Raw genomic sequence first — 15,688 nt, forward strand, 5'->3', positions numbered from 1 at the left:
CTCCAGCCCTCCTAGTTTGAAGCTCCACCAATACCATGTGGATAGGTCCCTCTTATGTTTTAACATCTCCAATCCCAGAAAACCGGGAAATTGGGAAGTGTCATGGAGCAACCTTACCATGACCTTTTCACACAGAGCAGATAGAATGCCTACAGATACAGAGCTCGTACGCCACATAGCCAGTAGAGGAAAATCTTTCCGGTATCGATATACCTTAGGAAATAGGATTACTAGAGTTGGAGAGGTATCACCAGGATACTGTGCACATATCGTACAAACCGATACGTGCATTAAGCAGTTGGAAGAATTAGGGTCAGGAGATTTCACCTGGAAGGTTTGTAACATGGTCATGTCCTTCTCCGTCCCATATGTTCTCCCCGATGATGCATATTTCATATGCGGGAGAAAGGCGTACAAGTGGCTTGCCCCAAACTCTGAAGGATTGTGTTATATTGGAAAAGTATTGCCTGAAGTGATGACTGTTACACATGACAAAATGAAGGACATACACCGTGGTGCCCAAGCTCCTTATACTCACACTCATTACGAGCACCGAGTTAAAAGACAACTGTCAGAAAGGCTAGAGCATCCGGCCTCTGATCTTATCCATGAATCCACCGGGATTCAGGTTCTGGTAGCGTTAGATTTCACTCGTACCGCTCGAGGAGTGATGAATTATAAATACATTTCCGCACTCGCCAATTTGTTAGATAATATCACTGAAATGTATGATGACACGTTTAGATACACTGGAAGAGAACTTCAAGCTTACAAAACAGAACTAGTTCAGCATAGGATGGTTCTTAATTATCTTACAGCAGTAACAGGCGGATATTGTGTTACATTGGCAACACAGTACGGCATAAAGTGTTGCACGTATATCACAAATAGCACCGAGGATCCGGTAGAGGTCATAGACCAAAAGATGGACGATATTCTCCAATTGAAGTGGGAATTTCGTCGAAAACACAATCTCACCCTTGCTGCTGTAGGTAATGAGCTGACTGGTTGGGTGTCATGGTTGAACCCGCGAAATTGGTTCTCCGGTTTAGGAGAGTGGGCTCAAGGAGTCATAATGGATGTTGGAAAGTTTCTACTATGTATCTTGGGTGTCGTTATATCGATTGGATTGATATTTAGATGCGGGCAGGCTTTAATGAGGTGCAAACAAAGTACAAAAGTGATGAGCTTGACGAGTGAGGAAACTGTAATTAACCTGGATTTGATTTATGACCCAATGATAGAAACCAGAATGTGATGAAAAATGCGATTATGCGGTCCGTTTCTTTCACCTGTTTTTCTGCTTTTCTCCCAGATACAAAGACCCCCTTGGACGAGGAAGCTGACGAGACGAGATGTATACAGACAACGGATTGACCAAAGAAGAAGATTTGACAACTTTAAATATGGACACTTGATGAACTTTGCCATAGATCCCCAGTTTCCCTAGTATCTTTAAACTCACGCTAGCCCAACATTTTTGTAAATCTGATGGCTCAGACAAAGCTATTTGCTCATGCCTAAGGAGCAATACAGCGCAAAGAAGACGACTCTCAACAGATACCGAAAACAACTTCGACGACAGATGTACATTTCCCTGACATAGAATATCATTGCATTTTTCGTAAGTGTTCTTTATCTTCATCTCTACAACCCTCAGGTAACGACACACATAGACGATAGGGAATACAGGCACAGATATCAGCAACCACATACCTCCCCCATTCATGTATCATCAACTAAAATGTGCATCCCCATTTTGTTACAACCACAGCCGAAATGAGCTCGGTAAAGTTTGACAGCCCATCCACAGACCTGTACCACAGGATAAGAAGGAATTCAAATGTATACTTCGCAATACCTCGAAGCTTGATTTACCACACGTACGGCACGATGATACATGACCCTCCAAACATGGACTCATACACACATGCTTCTGCTTTCTCACTAGGTCATACCCTCTTCACACCTTCTCCTCTCTCCTCCCCTACCCAACCATGGAAATCAATTAACCCCTGACTTACATTTTTCTCCTTAAATGTTTTGTGGCAGTTATTATTGACTGCCAAAGGGTGGACTGTCAAAGTCAGAAAAATGTCTCAATGCACGTTGCCATATTTGCACCGCACACTGGTCCGCGCTGCGCGTGCATGCGCTCTCCCGTGGATTCGCATACCCGCAATAACGTGCACTCGCAGGCGCGGTATGCGTATTTACGGTAGAGTTTATGTAGTCGTAGCGTGCGACTCATTCGTTACAAATGTTCACAATTAATGTAGTTTATAGATCATGGTCCCTTTGATAGATTCTGAAAGTTTGGTTAAAATACAATGTCCCAGAGCTGAGGAATCCCTCTTTATATCGTACAAAGGGTCTAACAGGAATCACACAGCAGTGTTTGGTACCCATCGGAAGAGTATTTAATTAGCAATATTCCGGTGTTGGTTTGGAGCGTATTAATCGCTCGTGCGAATAGTTATGGACATAAGAAGTTTATGTCCATTTCTATTAATTACACATACTCAGGTATGCGGCGGGAAACCCAGTTTCCCACCCACCTGAGCTGTTGGAAATCGTCACAGCCCACCTGTATGAATCACCCTATGACCTTTTGTTATGATACAGGGCCGAATTCCTTCGGCCAATGGACAATGGGATTGTAGGACCAGGAGATTGCATTATGTGTGGGGCATAAATAGGCAGGCCGACCACATCCAGCTCTGACTCTCTCATCAACGGTTATCTGCTGATAGCCGGGAGCTGGATATCGAGGCGCAGGCGATCATACCCTTTGTGCGTAAGTTTCTCTCCGTAATCATTGTCTTTCTGTGAGCCAATTTCTCTCATCTCATCTCTCTCTCTCTCTCTCTCTCTCTCTCTCTCTGTTCTGTTCTCTCATATCTCCCCTAGACTAGGCTAGTATTGTATTGTATTAGATAGTATTGTATTGTATTGCATTTAGGTCAGTGTAGTATTGTCTTTTTGTATTTATTGTTTAGTTCTGTGGTTAGGAAGTCTCTGTTATATTGTAGTGTATCATTTGTACTGTTATCCCCTTTTTACAAGTATATTAGATATAATACAGTTAATAGGCTTTGGAACCTAAACCAGTATCTGTGCATTTTCTATAGTGATAAGTGTTCACTTGAGCGTCGGTGACGCTCAAGCAGCTTTGTAGTTAGTCAGGTTACACAAGGTTGCACTTACACCCTGTACTCACATTAAGGTATTCAGTGTATTTCATTGGTATAAGGTTTTATCATAAAGGTATAGTGTTGTGAGCGTCTGCATCGCTGGTGACCTCCTCGTGGTCTCGAGCGTAAGCTACGCCATAGCGAATCATTACCCTAGACATAACCAATAACGTGTCCTGTGATCCCTGGGCCGTGAGCGAACGTGACGCTTGAGCGTCTCGCCTACGGCTGAGCGATCGTTACGCAACTAGCGTACCATTACGGTACTTCTTCAGTAAACAGCGTACAGTGTTCTTAGCTTCATAAAGGGTTGTTTATACGACAAAGGAATTTAGCATTGTCACAACTTTGACCCACTGCTTGGATGACATCACCATATGCAAATCCATCTGCGGCAGGCCTTCCCCCAGGAATGCTTGCACTAGTTGTTGCATTTGGTTTGTTGTTTGGGGGTGCTTCAGTATTAGGCAGCTTTCTGCCCTCCCATGTTCATCTGAAAATATATGTTCTCCCTGCAGTTGTTGTCCCCAGATGAGAGTTCCCTTGTGCTGCCTCAGTTGAATCTCCTTTACTTGACAGAGATGTGCATGAGCAGCGGCCCTCCCCAGCCCTATTCCAAATCATACTTATTTTGCATAGGAGATACCATGGTCATGAAGATTTTTCTCCCAGGGTGAGGTTCATTCATTGCATTTTGGGTATGCTGACCCCTGTGATTTCCCCAAATGTGGGAAACTCAACTGCATTATTTGTGGTAGTGGGGGACTGTGTTTGTGCTTTCCTCTGGTCAGCTCTAGTAAAAGTCAGATTTCTTTGTCTCACATTTTCCTCTAGCCTTGTTCTTCTTTCGAGAGTTCCCTTGTGCTGCCTTTGTTGGATCTCCTTCACTTTACAGGGGGGTACCCGAGCAGCGACCCTCCCCAGCTCTAGCCCAACTCCTACTTACCTGCCAGGTGAGATACTATGATCATTAAGGTGCTTCTCCCAGGGCAAGGCTCACCCATTGTACTCTGGGTGTGCTGCTCCTGCGATTTCCCCAAATGTGGGAAACTTGACTGCATAATTTGTGTTTCCCCTCGTCGGCTCTCGTATAATTCAGATCTCTTTGTCTCAGGTCTCTCTCCAGCCTAGTTTGCTGTCTGTTTCCACTTCTCTTTTCTTCAGCCGCTCCCTTCTATACCCTTGTGCACTATCCTGACTTCTCCTCCCGTCTGCTTACTTTGTGCCTTCCAATGCACAATGCAAACTACAGGTAGTGCTGCAGGGCCCACACCCTTTTACTTGCCTTACAGAGCAGCTCTGGAGCTGTTACAGTGCCCAGCTGCTGCAAGAAATCAGCTTGAATGCTTCAGGGGCTGGGGCATAGCCAACATCAGCCCCACACCGAAGGAGGGTGGAGGTGTTTAATGCAAACTAGGGGTCAGTCAAGCGCCGCAAAAGGCCACCATGCCCTGCACGCCCCTTTTCTGTTTTCATATGCAGATGAGGGTTGAAGCCAACTTTGACCCACTGCTTGGATGACATCACCATATGCAAATCCATCTGCGGCAGGCCTTCCCCCAGGAATGCTTGCACTAGTTGTTGCATTTGGTTTGTTGTTTGGGGGTGCTTCAGTATTAGGCAGCCTTCTGCTGCACCCTGCTTTGGTGTGGGGCTCATGTTGGCCATGCCCCATCCCCTGAAGCTTTCAAGCAGATTTCTTGCAGCAGCTGGGCACTGTAACAGCTCAAGAGCTGCTCTGTAAGGCAAGTAAAAGGGTGTGGGCCCTGCAGCACTACCTGTAGTTTGCATTGTGCATTGGAAGGCACAAAGTAAGCAGACGGGAGGAGAAGTCAGGATAGTGCACAAGGGTATAGAAGGGAGCGGCTGAAGAAAAGAGAAGTGGAAACAGACAGCAAACTAGGCTGGAGAGAGATCTGAGACAAAGAGATCTGAATTATACGATAGCCGACCAGGGGAAACACAAATTATGCAGTCAAGTTTCCCACATTTGGGGAAATCGCAGGGGCAGCACACCCAGAGTGCAATGGGTGAGCCTTGCCCTGGGAGAAGCACCTTCATGATCATAGTATCTCACCTGGCAGGTAAGTATGAGTTGGGCTAGAGCTGGGGAGGGTCGCTGCTCGGGCACCCCCCTGTTAAGTGAAGGAGATCCAACTGAGGCAGCACAAGGGAACTCTCAAAAGAAGAACAAGGCTAGAGGAAGATCTGAAACAAAGAAATCTGACTTTTACCAGAGCTGACCAGAAGAAAACACAAACACAGTCCCCCACTACCACAAATAAAGCAGTCGAGGTGAGGTTCATTCATTGCATTTTGGGTATGCTGACCCCTGTGATTTCCCCAAATGTGGGAAACTCGACTGCTTTATTTGTGGTAGTGGGGGACTGTGTTTGTGTTTTCTTCTGGTCAGCTCTGGTAAAAGTCAGATTTCTTTGTTTCAGATCTTCCTCTAGCCTTGTTCTTCTTTTGAGAGTTCCCTTGTGCTGCCTCAGTTGGATCTCCTTCACTTAACAGGGGGGTGCCCGAACAGCGACCCTCCCCAGCTCTAGCCCAACTCCTACTTACCTGCCAGGTGAGATACTATGATCATGAAGGTGCTTCTCCCAGGGCAAGGCTCACCCATTGCACTCTGGGTGTGCAGCCCCTGCGATTTCCCCAAATGTGGGAAACTTGACTGCATAATTTGTGTTTCCCCTGGTCGGCTCTCGTATAATTCAGATCTCTTTGTCTCAGATCTCTCTCCAGCCTAGTTTGCTGTCTGTTTCCACTTCTCTTTTCTTCAGCCGCTCCCTTCTATACCCTTGTGCACTATCCTGACTTCTCCTCCCGTCTGCTTACTTTGTGCCTTCCAATGCACAATGCAAACTACAGGTAGTGCTGCAGGGCCCACACCCTTTTACTTGCCTTACAGAGCAGCTCTGGAGCTGTTACAGTGCCCAGCTGCTGCAAGAAATCTGCTTGAATGCTTCAGGGGATGGGACATGGCCAACATGAGCCCCACACCAAAGGAGGGTGGAGCAGAAGGCTGACTAATACTGAAGCACCCCCAAACAACAAACCAAATGCAACAACTAGTGCAAGCATTCCTGGGGGAAGGCCTGCCGCAGATGGATTTGCATATGGTGATGTCATCCAAGCAGTGGGTCAAAGTTGGCTTCAACCCTCGTCTGCATATGAAAACAGAAAAGGGGCGTGCAGGGCATGGTGGCCTTTTGCGGCGCTTGACCGACCCCTAGTTTGCATTAAACACCTCCACCCTCCTTCGGTGTGGGGCTCATGTTGGCTATGCCCCAGCCCCTGAAGCATTCAAGCTGATTTCTTGCAGCAGCTGGGCACTTTAACAGCTCCAGAGCTGCTCTGTAAGGCAAGTAAAAGGGTGTGGGCCCTGCAGCACTACCTGTAGTTTGCATTGTGCATTGGAAGGCACAAAGTAAGCAGACGGGAGGAGAAGTCAGGATAGTGCACAAGGGTATAGAAGGGAGCGGCTGAAGAAAAGAGAAGTGGAAACAGACAGCAAACTAGGCTGGAGAGAGACCTGAGACAAAGAGATCTGAATTATACGAGAGCCGACCAGGGGAAACACAAATTATGCAGTCAAGTTTCCCACATTTGGGGAAATCGCAGGAGCAGCACACCCAGAGTGCAATGGGTGAGCCTTGCCCTGGGAGAAGCACCTTCATGATCATAGTATCTCACCTGGCAGGTAAGTAGGAGTTGGGCTAGAGCTGGGGAGGGTCGCTGCTCGGGTACCCCCCTGTCAAGTGAAGGAGATCCAACTGAGGCAGCACAAGGGAACTCTCGAAAGAAGAACAAGGCAAGAGGAAAATCTGAGACAAAGAAATCTGACTTTTACCAGAGCTGACCAGAGGAAAGCACAAACACAGTCCCCCACTACCACAAATAATGCAGTTGAGTTTCCCACATTTGGGGAAATCACAGGGGTCAGCATACCCAAAATGCAATGAATGAACCTCACCCTGGGAGAACAATCTTCATGACCATGGTATCTCCTATGCAAAATAAGTATGATTTGGAATAGGGCTGGGGAGGGCCGCTGCTCATGCACATCTCTGTCAAGTAAAGGAGATTCAACTGAGGCAGCACAAGGGAACTCTCATCTGGGGACAACAACTGCAGGGAGAACACATATTTTCAGATGAACATGGGAGGGCAGAAGGCTGCCTAATACTGAAGCACCCCCAAACAACAAACCAAATGCAACAACTAGTGCAAGCATTCCTGGGGGAAGTTCTGCAGAAGACGGATTTGCATACGGTGATGTCATCCAAGCAGTGGGTCAAAGTTGGCTTCAACCCTCATCTGCATATGAAAAGAGAAAAGGGGCGTGCAGGGCATGGCGGCCTTTTGCGGTGCTTGGATGACCCCTAGTTCGCATTAAACACCTCCACCCTCCTTTGGTGTGGGGCTCATGTTGGCCATGCCCCATCCCCTGAAGCATTCAAGCAGATTTCTTGCAGCAGCTGGGCACTGTAACAGCTCCAGAGCTGCTCTGTAAGGCAAGTAAAAGGGTGTGGGCCCTGCAGCACTACCTGTAGTTTGCATTGTGCATTGGAAGGCACAAAGTAAGCAGACGGGAGGAGAAGTCAGGATAGTGCACAAGGGTATAGAAGGGAGCGGCTGAAGAAAAGAGAAGTGGAAACAGACAGCAAACTAGGCTGGAGAGAGACCTGAGACAAAGAGATCTGAATTATACGAGAGCCGACCAGGGGAAACACAAATTATGCAGTCAAGTTTCCCACATTTGGGGAAATCGCAGGGGCAGCACACCCAGAGTGCAATGGGTGAGCCTTGCCCTGGGAGAAGCACCTTCATGATCATAGTATCTCACCTGGCAGGTAAGTAGGAGTTGGGCTAGAGCTGGGGAGGGTCTCTGCTCGGGCACCCCCCTGTCAAGTGAAGGAGATCCAACTGAGGCAGCACAAGGGAACTCTCAAAAGAAGAACAAGGCTCTGAAACAAAGAAATCTGACTTTTACCAGAGCTGACCAGAGGAAAACACAAACACAGTCCCCCACTACCACAAATAAAGCAGTCGAGTTTCCCACATTTGGGGAAATCACAGGGGTCAGCATACCCAGAATGCAATGAATGAACCTCACCCTGGGAGAATAATCTTCATGACCATGGTATCTCCTATGCAAAATAAGTATGATTTGGGATAGAGCTGGGGAGGGCCGCTGCTCAGGCACATCTCTGTCAAGTTAAGGAGATTCAACTGAGGCAGTACAAGGGAACTCTCATCTAGGGACAACAACTGCAGGGAGAACACATATTTTCAGATGAACATGGGAGGGCAGACGGCTGCCTAATACTGAAGCACCCCCAAACAACAAACCAAATGCAACAACTAGTGCAAGCATTCCTGGGGGAAGGCCTGCCGCAGATGGATTTGCATATGGTGATGTCATCCAAGCAGTGGGTCAAAGTTGGCTTCAGCCCTCGTCTGCATATGAAAACAGAAAAGGGGCGTGCAGGGCATGGTGGCCTTTTGCTGCGCTTGTCTGACCCCTAGTTTGCATTAAACACCTCCACCCTTCTTCGGTGTGGGGCTCATGTTGGCTATGCCCCAGCCCCTGAAGCATTCAAGCAGATTTCTTGCAGCAGCTTGGCACTGCAACAGCTCCAGAGCTGCTCTGTAAGGCAAGTAAAAGGGTGTGGGCCCTGCAGCACTACCTGTAGTTTGCATTGTGCATTGGAAGGCACAAAGTAAGCAGACGGGAGGAGAAGTCAGGATAGTGCACAAGGGTATAGAAGGGAGCGGCTGAAGAAAAGAGAAGTGGAAACAGACAGCAAACTAGGCTGGAGAGAGACCTGAGACAAAGAGATCTGAATTATACGAGAGCCGACCAGGGGAAACACAAATTATGCAGTCAAGTTTCCCACATTTGGGGAAATCGCAGGAGCAGCACACCCAGAGTACAATGGGTGAGCCTTGCCCTGGGAGAAGCACCTTCATGATCATAGTATCTCACCTGGCAGGTAAGTAGGAGTTGGGCTAGAGCTGGGGAGGGTCGCTGCTCGGGTACCCCCCTGTAAAGTGAAGGAGATCCAACTGAGGCAGCACAAGGGAACTCTCGAAAGAAGAACAAGGCTAAAGGAAAATCTGAGACAAAGAAATCTGACTTTTACCAGAGCTGACCAGAGGAAAGCACAAACACAGTCTCCCACTACCACAAATAATGCAGTCAAGTTTCCCACATTTGGGGAAATCACAGGGGTCAGCATACCCAAAATGCAATGAATGAACCTCACCCTGGGAGAAAAATCTTCATGACCATGGTATCTCCTATGCAAAATAAGTATGATTTGGAATAGGGCTGGGGAGGGCCGCTGCTCATGCACATCTCTGTCAAGTAAAGGAGATTCAACTGAGGCAGCACAAGGGAACTCTCATCTTGGGACAACAACTGCAGGGAGAACATATATTTTCAGATGAACATGGGAGGGCAGAAGGCTGCCTAATACTGAAGCACCCCCAAACAACAAACCAAATGCAACAACTAGTGCAAGCATTCCTGGGGGAAGTTCTGCAGAAGACGGATTTGCATACGGTGATGTCATCCAAGCAGTGGGTCAAAGTTGGCTTCAACCCTCATCTGCATATGAAAAGAGAAAAGGGGCGTGCAGGGCATGGCGGCCTTTTGCGGTGCTTGGATGACCCCTAGTTCGCATTAAACACCTCCACCCTCCTTTGGTGTGGGGCTCATGTTGGCCATGCCCCAGCCCCTGAAGCATTCAAGCTGATTTCTTGCAGCAGCTGGGCACTGTAACTGCTCCAGAGCTACTCTGTAAGGCAAGTAAAAGGGTGTGGGCCCTGCAGCACTACCTGTAGTTCGCATTGTGCGTTGGAAGGCACGAAGTAAGCAGACGGGAGAAGTCAGGATAGTGCGCAAGGGCATAGAAGGGAGCGGCTCAAGAAAAGAGAAGTGGAAACAGACAGCAAACTAGGCTGGAGAGAGACCTGAGACAAAGAGATCTGAATTATACGAGAGCCGACGAGGGGAAACACAAATTATGCAGTCAAGTTTCCCACATTTGGGGAAATCGCAGGAGCAGCACACCCAGAGTGCAATGGTTGAGCCTTGCCCTGGGAGAAGCACCTTCATGATCATAGTATCTCACCTGGTAGGTAAGTAGGAGTTGGGATAGAGCTGGGGAGGGTCGCTGCTCGGGTTCCCCCCTGTGAAGTGAAGGAGATCCAACTGAGGCAGCACCAGGGTACTCTCGAAAGAAGAACAAGGCTAGAGGAAGATCTGAGACAATGAAATCTGACTTTTACCAGAGCTGACCAGAGGAAAGCACAAACACAGTCCCCCACTACCACAAATAATGCAGTCGAGTTTCCCACATTTGGGAAAATCACAGGGGTCAGCATACCCAGATTGCAATGAATGAACCTCACCCTGGGAGAACAATCTTCATGACCATGGTATCTCCTATGCAAAATAAGTATGATTTGGGATAGGGCTGGTGAGGGCCGCTGCTCAGGCACATCTCTGTCAAGTAAAGGAGATTCAACTGAGGCAGCACAAGGGAACTCTCATCTGGGGACAACAACTGCAGGGAGACCACATCTTTTCAGATGAACATGGGAGGGCGGAAGGCTGCCTAATACTGAAGCACCATCAAATATCAAACCATATGCAACAACTAGTACAAGCACTCCTGGGGGAAGGTCTGCAGCAGACGGATTGGCATACGGTGATGTTATCCAAGCAGTGGGCCAAAGTTGACTGGAACCCTCATCTGCATATGAAAAGAGAAAAGGGGCATGCAGGGCATGGCGGCCTTTTGCAGTGCTTGGATGACCCCTAGTTCGCATTAAACACCCCCACCCTCCTTTGGTGTGGGGCTCATGTTGGCCATGCCCCATCCCCTGAAGCATTCAAGCTGATTTCTTGCAGCAGCTGGGCACTGTAACAGCTCCAGAGCTGTTCTGTAAGGCAAGTAAAAGGGTGTGGGCCCTGCAGCACCACCTGTTGTTCGCATTGTGCGTTGGAAGGCACAAATTAAGCAGACGGGAGGAGAAGTCAGGATAGTGCGCAAGGGCATACTTTTCTCTTAGTCCGGGGGCAAGGCTTCAAAATGGGGTCTGCAACGGAGGAGACACAGGGGGCGTGGTCACAGCAGCTTTTCTCTACAGCCTGCACCAGCAGGAGCCTACACCATTTTTTATGATCACGCTGAACTGCAGTGCGACTGCAATTACAGCATGGTCAAGAAGGGAGGCGTCATGCTGGGTGGCCATGCTCTGTCACTGTGCAGGAGCCAGCACAGCTCACACACTAGTCCCCGGGTGCAGCCCCCAACCCCCGGGACACCCGGAGCAACAAAATGTAGATTCAGGCCACCAGGCCACGCCCCTACCTATGAAACCATGCCTCCTTTTTACCATTGCGCTGTTTATCTGCGCGCACTGCATTACAATCTCCCTCGCCACCTCTCTGGGTGTCACCAGTGATAGTGACACCTCTGCCATGCTTGTAGCAGCTGGTCCTAAGATCTACGCCTCAAGCCCTGAGTGTTTGCCCTTGTGACTTGTTGATCATCATAGCGAAGCAGATGCTTACAGAAAACTGCAGGGGCTTAGATTGAAAATAAAAAAATTGATGGGTATAAGGTAGAGAGGAGCGGGTTCGGTTCTCCGAGAACCGAATTCCCCACTAACTCCACGTGGTTTACACTGGTCCGAGGCAGGCTCGGTTGTTCCCGCCTGACTCGGAAAACCTGAACAAGGGAAAATGTCATCATCCCGCTGTCGGATTCTTGCGAGATTCGGATTCCATATAAAGAGCTGCGCGTTGCTGCCATTTTTACACGTGCATTGAAGAGAGAGCGGAGAGGACGTGGCTATGTTCTCTCAGTGGAAATCTCAATATCAGTGCTCAGTATCAGTGGTTACTTATTGCTGCTCAGTAATACTAGTAGTGTGTCTCTCCTGCTCAGTGTCAGTTCTCAGTAGTATCCTCATCAGTGCTCAGTATCACTGCTCATTGTCTTGTGCTGCATTGTGGTGCTCAGCATACTACAGTACATTACTAATAGTCCAGTGCTGCATCTTGCTGCTCAGTGTCAGTTCTAGTATCCTCATCAGTGCTCACTATCACTGCTCATTGCATTGTGGTGTTCTGTATACTACAGTAACATTGTAATATAGTATATATAGAGGATCGGGTTCGGTTCTCTGAGAACCGAATTCCCGACGAACTCCACGTGGTTTACACTGGTCCGAGGCAGGCTCGGTTGTTCCCGCCTGACTCGGAAAACCTGAACAAGGGAAAATGTCATCATCCCGCTGTCGGATTCTCGCGAGATTCGGATTCCATATAAAGAGCTGCGCGTTGCCGCCATTTTTACTCGTGCATTGAAGAGAGAGCGGAGAGGACGTGGCTATGTTCTCTCAGTGGAAATCTCAATATCAGTGCCCAGTATCAGTGGTTACTTATTGCTGCTCAGTAATACTAGTAGTGTGTCTCTCCTGCTCAGTGTCAGTTCTCAGTAGTATCCTCATCAGTGCTCAGTATCACTGCTCATTGTCTTGTGCTGCATTGTGGTGCTCAGCATACAACAGTACATTACTAATAGTCCAGTGCTGCATCTTGCTGCTCATGTTGGCTATGCCCCAGCCCCTGAAGCATTCAAGCTGATTTCTTGCAGCAGCTGGGCACTGTAACAGCTCCAGAGCTGCTCTGTAAGGCAAGTAAAAGGGTGTTGGCCCTGCAGCACTACCTGTAGTTTGCATTGTGCGTTGGAAGGCACAAAGTAAGCAGACAGGAGAAGTCAGGAGAGTGCACAAGGGCATATAAGGCAGGGGCTCAAGAAAAGAGAAGTGGAAACAGACAGCAAACTAGGCTGGAGAGAGACCTGAGACAAAGAAATCTGAATTATACGAGTAGCCGACCAGAGGAAACACAAATTATGCAGTCAAGTGTCCCACATTTGGGGAAATCGTAGGAGCAGCACACCCAGAGTGCAATGGGTGAGCCTTGCCCTGGTAGAAGCACCTTCCTGATCATAGTATCTCACTTGGCAGGTAAGTAGGAGTTGTGCTTGAGCTGGGGAGGGTCGCTGCTCGGGCACCCCCCTGTCAAGTGAAGGAGATCCAACTGAGGCAGCACAAGGAAACTCTCAAAAAAAGAACAAGGCTAGAGGAAGATCTGAGACAAAGAAATCTGACTTTTACCAGAGCTGACCAGAGGAAAGCACAAACACAGTCCCCCACTACCACAAATAATGCAGTCGAGTTTCCCACATTTGGGGAAATCACAGGGGTCAGCATACCCAGAATGCAATGAATGAACCTCACCCTGGGAGAACAATCTTCATGACCATGGTATCTCCTATGCAAAATAAGTATGATTTGGGATAGGGCTGGGTAGGGCCGCTGCTCAGGCACATCTCTGTCAAGTAAAGGAGATTCAACTGAGGCAGCATAAGGGAACTCTCATCTGGGGACAACAACTGCAGGGAGAACACATATTTTCAGATGAACATGGGAGGGCAGAAGGCTGCCTAATACTGAAGCACCCCCAAACAACAAACCAAATGCCACAACTAGTGCAAGCATTCCGGGGGGAAGGCCTGCAGCAGATGGATTTGCATATGGTGATGTCATCCAAGCAGTGGGTCAAAGTTGGCTTCAACCCTCGTCTGCATATGAAAAGAGAAAAGGGGCGTGCAGGGCATGGCGGCCTTTTGCGGCGCTTGGATGACCCCTAGTTCGCATTAAACACCTCCACCCTCCTTTGGTGTGGGGCTCATGTTGGCTATGCCCCAGCCCCTGAAGCATTCAAGCTGATTTCTTGCAGTAGCTGGGCACTGTAACAGCTCCAGAGCTGCTCTGTACGGCAAGTAAAAGGGTGTGGGCCCTGCAGCACTACCTGTAGTTTGCATTGTGCATTGGAAGGCACAAAGTAAGCAGACGGGAGAAGTAAAGATAGTGCGCAAGGCCATAGAATGGAGCGGCTTAAGAAAAGAGAAGTGGAAACAGACAGCAAACTAGGCTGGAGAGAGACCTGAGACAAAAAGATCTGAATTATACGAGAGCCGACCAGGGGAAACACAAATTATGCAGTCAAGTTTCCCACATTTGGGGAAATCGCAGAAGCAGCACACCCAGAGTGCAATGGGTGAGCCTTGCCCTGGGAGAAGCACCTTCATGATCATAGTATCTCACCTGGCAGGTAAGTAGGAGTTGGGCTAGAGCTGGGGAGGGTCGCTGCTCGAGCATCCCCCTGTCAAGTAAAGGAGATTCAACTGAGGCAGCACAAGGGAACTCTCATCTGGGGACAACAACTGCAGGGAGAACACATATTTTCAGATAAAAATCTTGGTCATGCTCTGGTTTCTCTTCAGAACGAACAAATCTTTCGCCTTTTACTAAAGATTTCTGTGGAGAGGAGCAAAACCGAGTTTTATCTCAATTTTTGCATGCCCCATCTTTTTGGGGTTTCTTTTATCGGTTTAAAGATAGAATGAGTGTGCTTTAATGTAAGCTCATTTGCATAGAAATGACAGTAAATGTTTGTTTCTTTTCAAACAGAACTTTCTTGACCATGCTACTTGCTTGAAAGATCTGGGAGCACATGGAATACAGTACAAACCATGCTTATAGCAAGGAGAAGACAGGTGAGAAATCTGCTTTCTTTCAAATTGGGCGTTCACTTTGATCTGAATGAGGACTGCTGGCACGGCACTCAGGCGACAGGTGGAATCTTGGTCATGCTCTGGTTTCTCTTCAGAACGAACAAATCTTTCGCCTTTTACTAAAGATTTCCGTGGAGAGGAGCAAAACTGAGTTTTATCTCAATTTTTGCATGCCCCATATTATTGGGGTTTCTTTTATCGGATTAAAGACAGAACGAGTGTGCTTTCTTGTTAGCTTTAATGTAAGTTTATTTGCATAACAATGACAATAAATGTCTGTTTCTTTTCAAGCAGAACTTTCTTGACCATACTAATTGCTTGAAAGATCTGGGAGCACATGGAAAAGAGTACAAACCATGCTTATAGCAAGGGGAAGCCTGGTGAGAAATCTGCTTTCTTTCTTTCAAATTGGGTGCTCACTTTGAGCTGAATGAGGACTGCTGGCATGGCACTCAGGCGACAGGTGGAATCTTGGTCATGCTCTGGTTTCTCTTCAGAACGAACAAATCTTTCGCCTTTTACTAAAGATTTCCGTGGAGAGGAGCAAAACTGAGTTTTATCTCAATTTTTGCATGCCCCGTCTTATTGGGGTTTCTTTTATCAGTTTAAAGATAGAACGAGTGTGCTTTAATGTAAGCTCATTTGCGTAGAAATGACAGTAAATGTTTGTTTCTTTTCAAACAGAACTTTTTTGACTATACTAATTGCTTGAAAGATCTGGGAGCACATGGAAAAGAGTACAAACCATGTTTATAGCAAGGGGAAGCCTGGTGAGAAATCTGCTTTCTTTCTTTCTTTCAAATTGGGTGCTCACTTTGAGCTGAA

General features: G+C 47.7%; 16 non-coding genes and 2 pseudogenes across 16 annotated transcripts; 6 read left to right on the top strand and 12 right to left on the bottom strand.

Annotated features, from left to right (window-relative positions):
- The first annotated feature begins 3,816 nt into the window (after positions 1 to 3,816).
- Positions 3,817 to 3,980, top strand: LOC135011633 (U1 spliceosomal RNA). The gene has a single exon (XR_010210694.1). It is a non-coding gene; the product is annotated as a U1 spliceosomal RNA (small nuclear RNA).
- A 152-nt stretch (positions 3,981 to 4,132) lies between these two features.
- Positions 4,133 to 4,268, top strand: LOC135011671 (U1 spliceosomal RNA; annotated as a pseudogene).
- An 855-nt stretch (positions 4,269 to 5,123) lies between these two features.
- LOC135011650 (U1 spliceosomal RNA) lies at positions 5,124 to 5,286 on the bottom strand. The gene has a single exon (XR_010210711.1). It is a non-coding gene; the product is annotated as a U1 spliceosomal RNA (small nuclear RNA).
- Positions 5,287 to 5,754: 468 nt separating this feature from the next.
- LOC135011663 (U1 spliceosomal RNA) lies at positions 5,755 to 5,917 on the top strand. The gene has a single exon (XR_010210719.1). It is a non-coding gene; the product is annotated as a U1 spliceosomal RNA (small nuclear RNA).
- Positions 5,918 to 6,745: 828 nt separating this feature from the next.
- On the bottom strand, positions 6,746 to 6,908 carry LOC135011657 (U1 spliceosomal RNA). The gene has a single exon (XR_010210718.1). It is a non-coding gene; the product is annotated as a U1 spliceosomal RNA (small nuclear RNA).
- A 152-nt stretch (positions 6,909 to 7,060) lies between these two features.
- On the bottom strand, positions 7,061 to 7,224 carry LOC135011632 (U1 spliceosomal RNA). Its single transcript, XR_010210693.1, has one exon. It is a non-coding gene; the product is annotated as a U1 spliceosomal RNA (small nuclear RNA).
- A 674-nt stretch (positions 7,225 to 7,898) lies between these two features.
- Positions 7,899 to 8,061, bottom strand: LOC135011653 (U1 spliceosomal RNA). Its single transcript, XR_010210714.1, has one exon. It is a non-coding gene; the product is annotated as a U1 spliceosomal RNA (small nuclear RNA).
- A 142-nt stretch (positions 8,062 to 8,203) lies between these two features.
- On the bottom strand, positions 8,204 to 8,367 carry LOC135011645 (U1 spliceosomal RNA). The gene has a single exon (XR_010210706.1). It is a non-coding gene; the product is annotated as a U1 spliceosomal RNA (small nuclear RNA).
- Positions 8,368 to 9,041: 674 nt separating this feature from the next.
- Positions 9,042 to 9,204, bottom strand: LOC135011664 (U1 spliceosomal RNA). The gene has a single exon (XR_010210720.1). It is a non-coding gene; the product is annotated as a U1 spliceosomal RNA (small nuclear RNA).
- Positions 9,205 to 9,356: 152 nt separating this feature from the next.
- Positions 9,357 to 9,520, bottom strand: LOC135011648 (U1 spliceosomal RNA). The gene has a single exon (XR_010210709.1). It is a non-coding gene; the product is annotated as a U1 spliceosomal RNA (small nuclear RNA).
- Positions 9,521 to 10,218: 698 nt separating this feature from the next.
- Positions 10,219 to 10,354, bottom strand: LOC135011673 (U1 spliceosomal RNA; annotated as a pseudogene).
- Positions 10,355 to 10,506: 152 nt separating this feature from the next.
- LOC135011638 (U1 spliceosomal RNA) lies at positions 10,507 to 10,670 on the bottom strand. Its single transcript, XR_010210699.1, has one exon. It is a non-coding gene; the product is annotated as a U1 spliceosomal RNA (small nuclear RNA).
- A 2,424-nt stretch (positions 10,671 to 13,094) lies between these two features.
- Positions 13,095 to 13,258, bottom strand: LOC135011675 (U1 spliceosomal RNA). The gene has a single exon (XR_010210727.1). It is a non-coding gene; the product is annotated as a U1 spliceosomal RNA (small nuclear RNA).
- A 152-nt stretch (positions 13,259 to 13,410) lies between these two features.
- Positions 13,411 to 13,574, bottom strand: LOC135011654 (U1 spliceosomal RNA). Its single transcript, XR_010210715.1, has one exon. It is a non-coding gene; the product is annotated as a U1 spliceosomal RNA (small nuclear RNA).
- A 671-nt stretch (positions 13,575 to 14,245) lies between these two features.
- On the bottom strand, positions 14,246 to 14,408 carry LOC135011665 (U1 spliceosomal RNA). The gene has a single exon (XR_010210721.1). It is a non-coding gene; the product is annotated as a U1 spliceosomal RNA (small nuclear RNA).
- Positions 14,409 to 14,552: 144 nt separating this feature from the next.
- Positions 14,553 to 14,668, top strand: LOC135011679 (U5 spliceosomal RNA). Its single transcript, XR_010210731.1, has one exon. It is a non-coding gene; the product is annotated as a U5 spliceosomal RNA (small nuclear RNA).
- Positions 14,669 to 14,938: 270 nt separating this feature from the next.
- On the top strand, positions 14,939 to 15,054 carry LOC135011676 (U5 spliceosomal RNA). Its single transcript, XR_010210728.1, has one exon. It is a non-coding gene; the product is annotated as a U5 spliceosomal RNA (small nuclear RNA).
- A 286-nt stretch (positions 15,055 to 15,340) lies between these two features.
- Positions 15,341 to 15,456, top strand: LOC135011678 (U5 spliceosomal RNA). The gene has a single exon (XR_010210730.1). It is a non-coding gene; the product is annotated as a U5 spliceosomal RNA (small nuclear RNA).
- Positions 15,457 to 15,688: the final 232 nt, after the last annotated feature.

This window comes from Pseudophryne corroboree, unplaced genomic scaffold (assembly GCF_028390025.1).
Source record: "Pseudophryne corroboree isolate aPseCor3 unplaced genomic scaffold, aPseCor3.hap2 scaffold_2490, whole genome shotgun sequence".
In the NCBI taxonomy this organism is placed as follows: Eukaryota; Metazoa; Chordata; class Amphibia; order Anura; family Myobatrachidae; genus Pseudophryne; species Pseudophryne corroboree.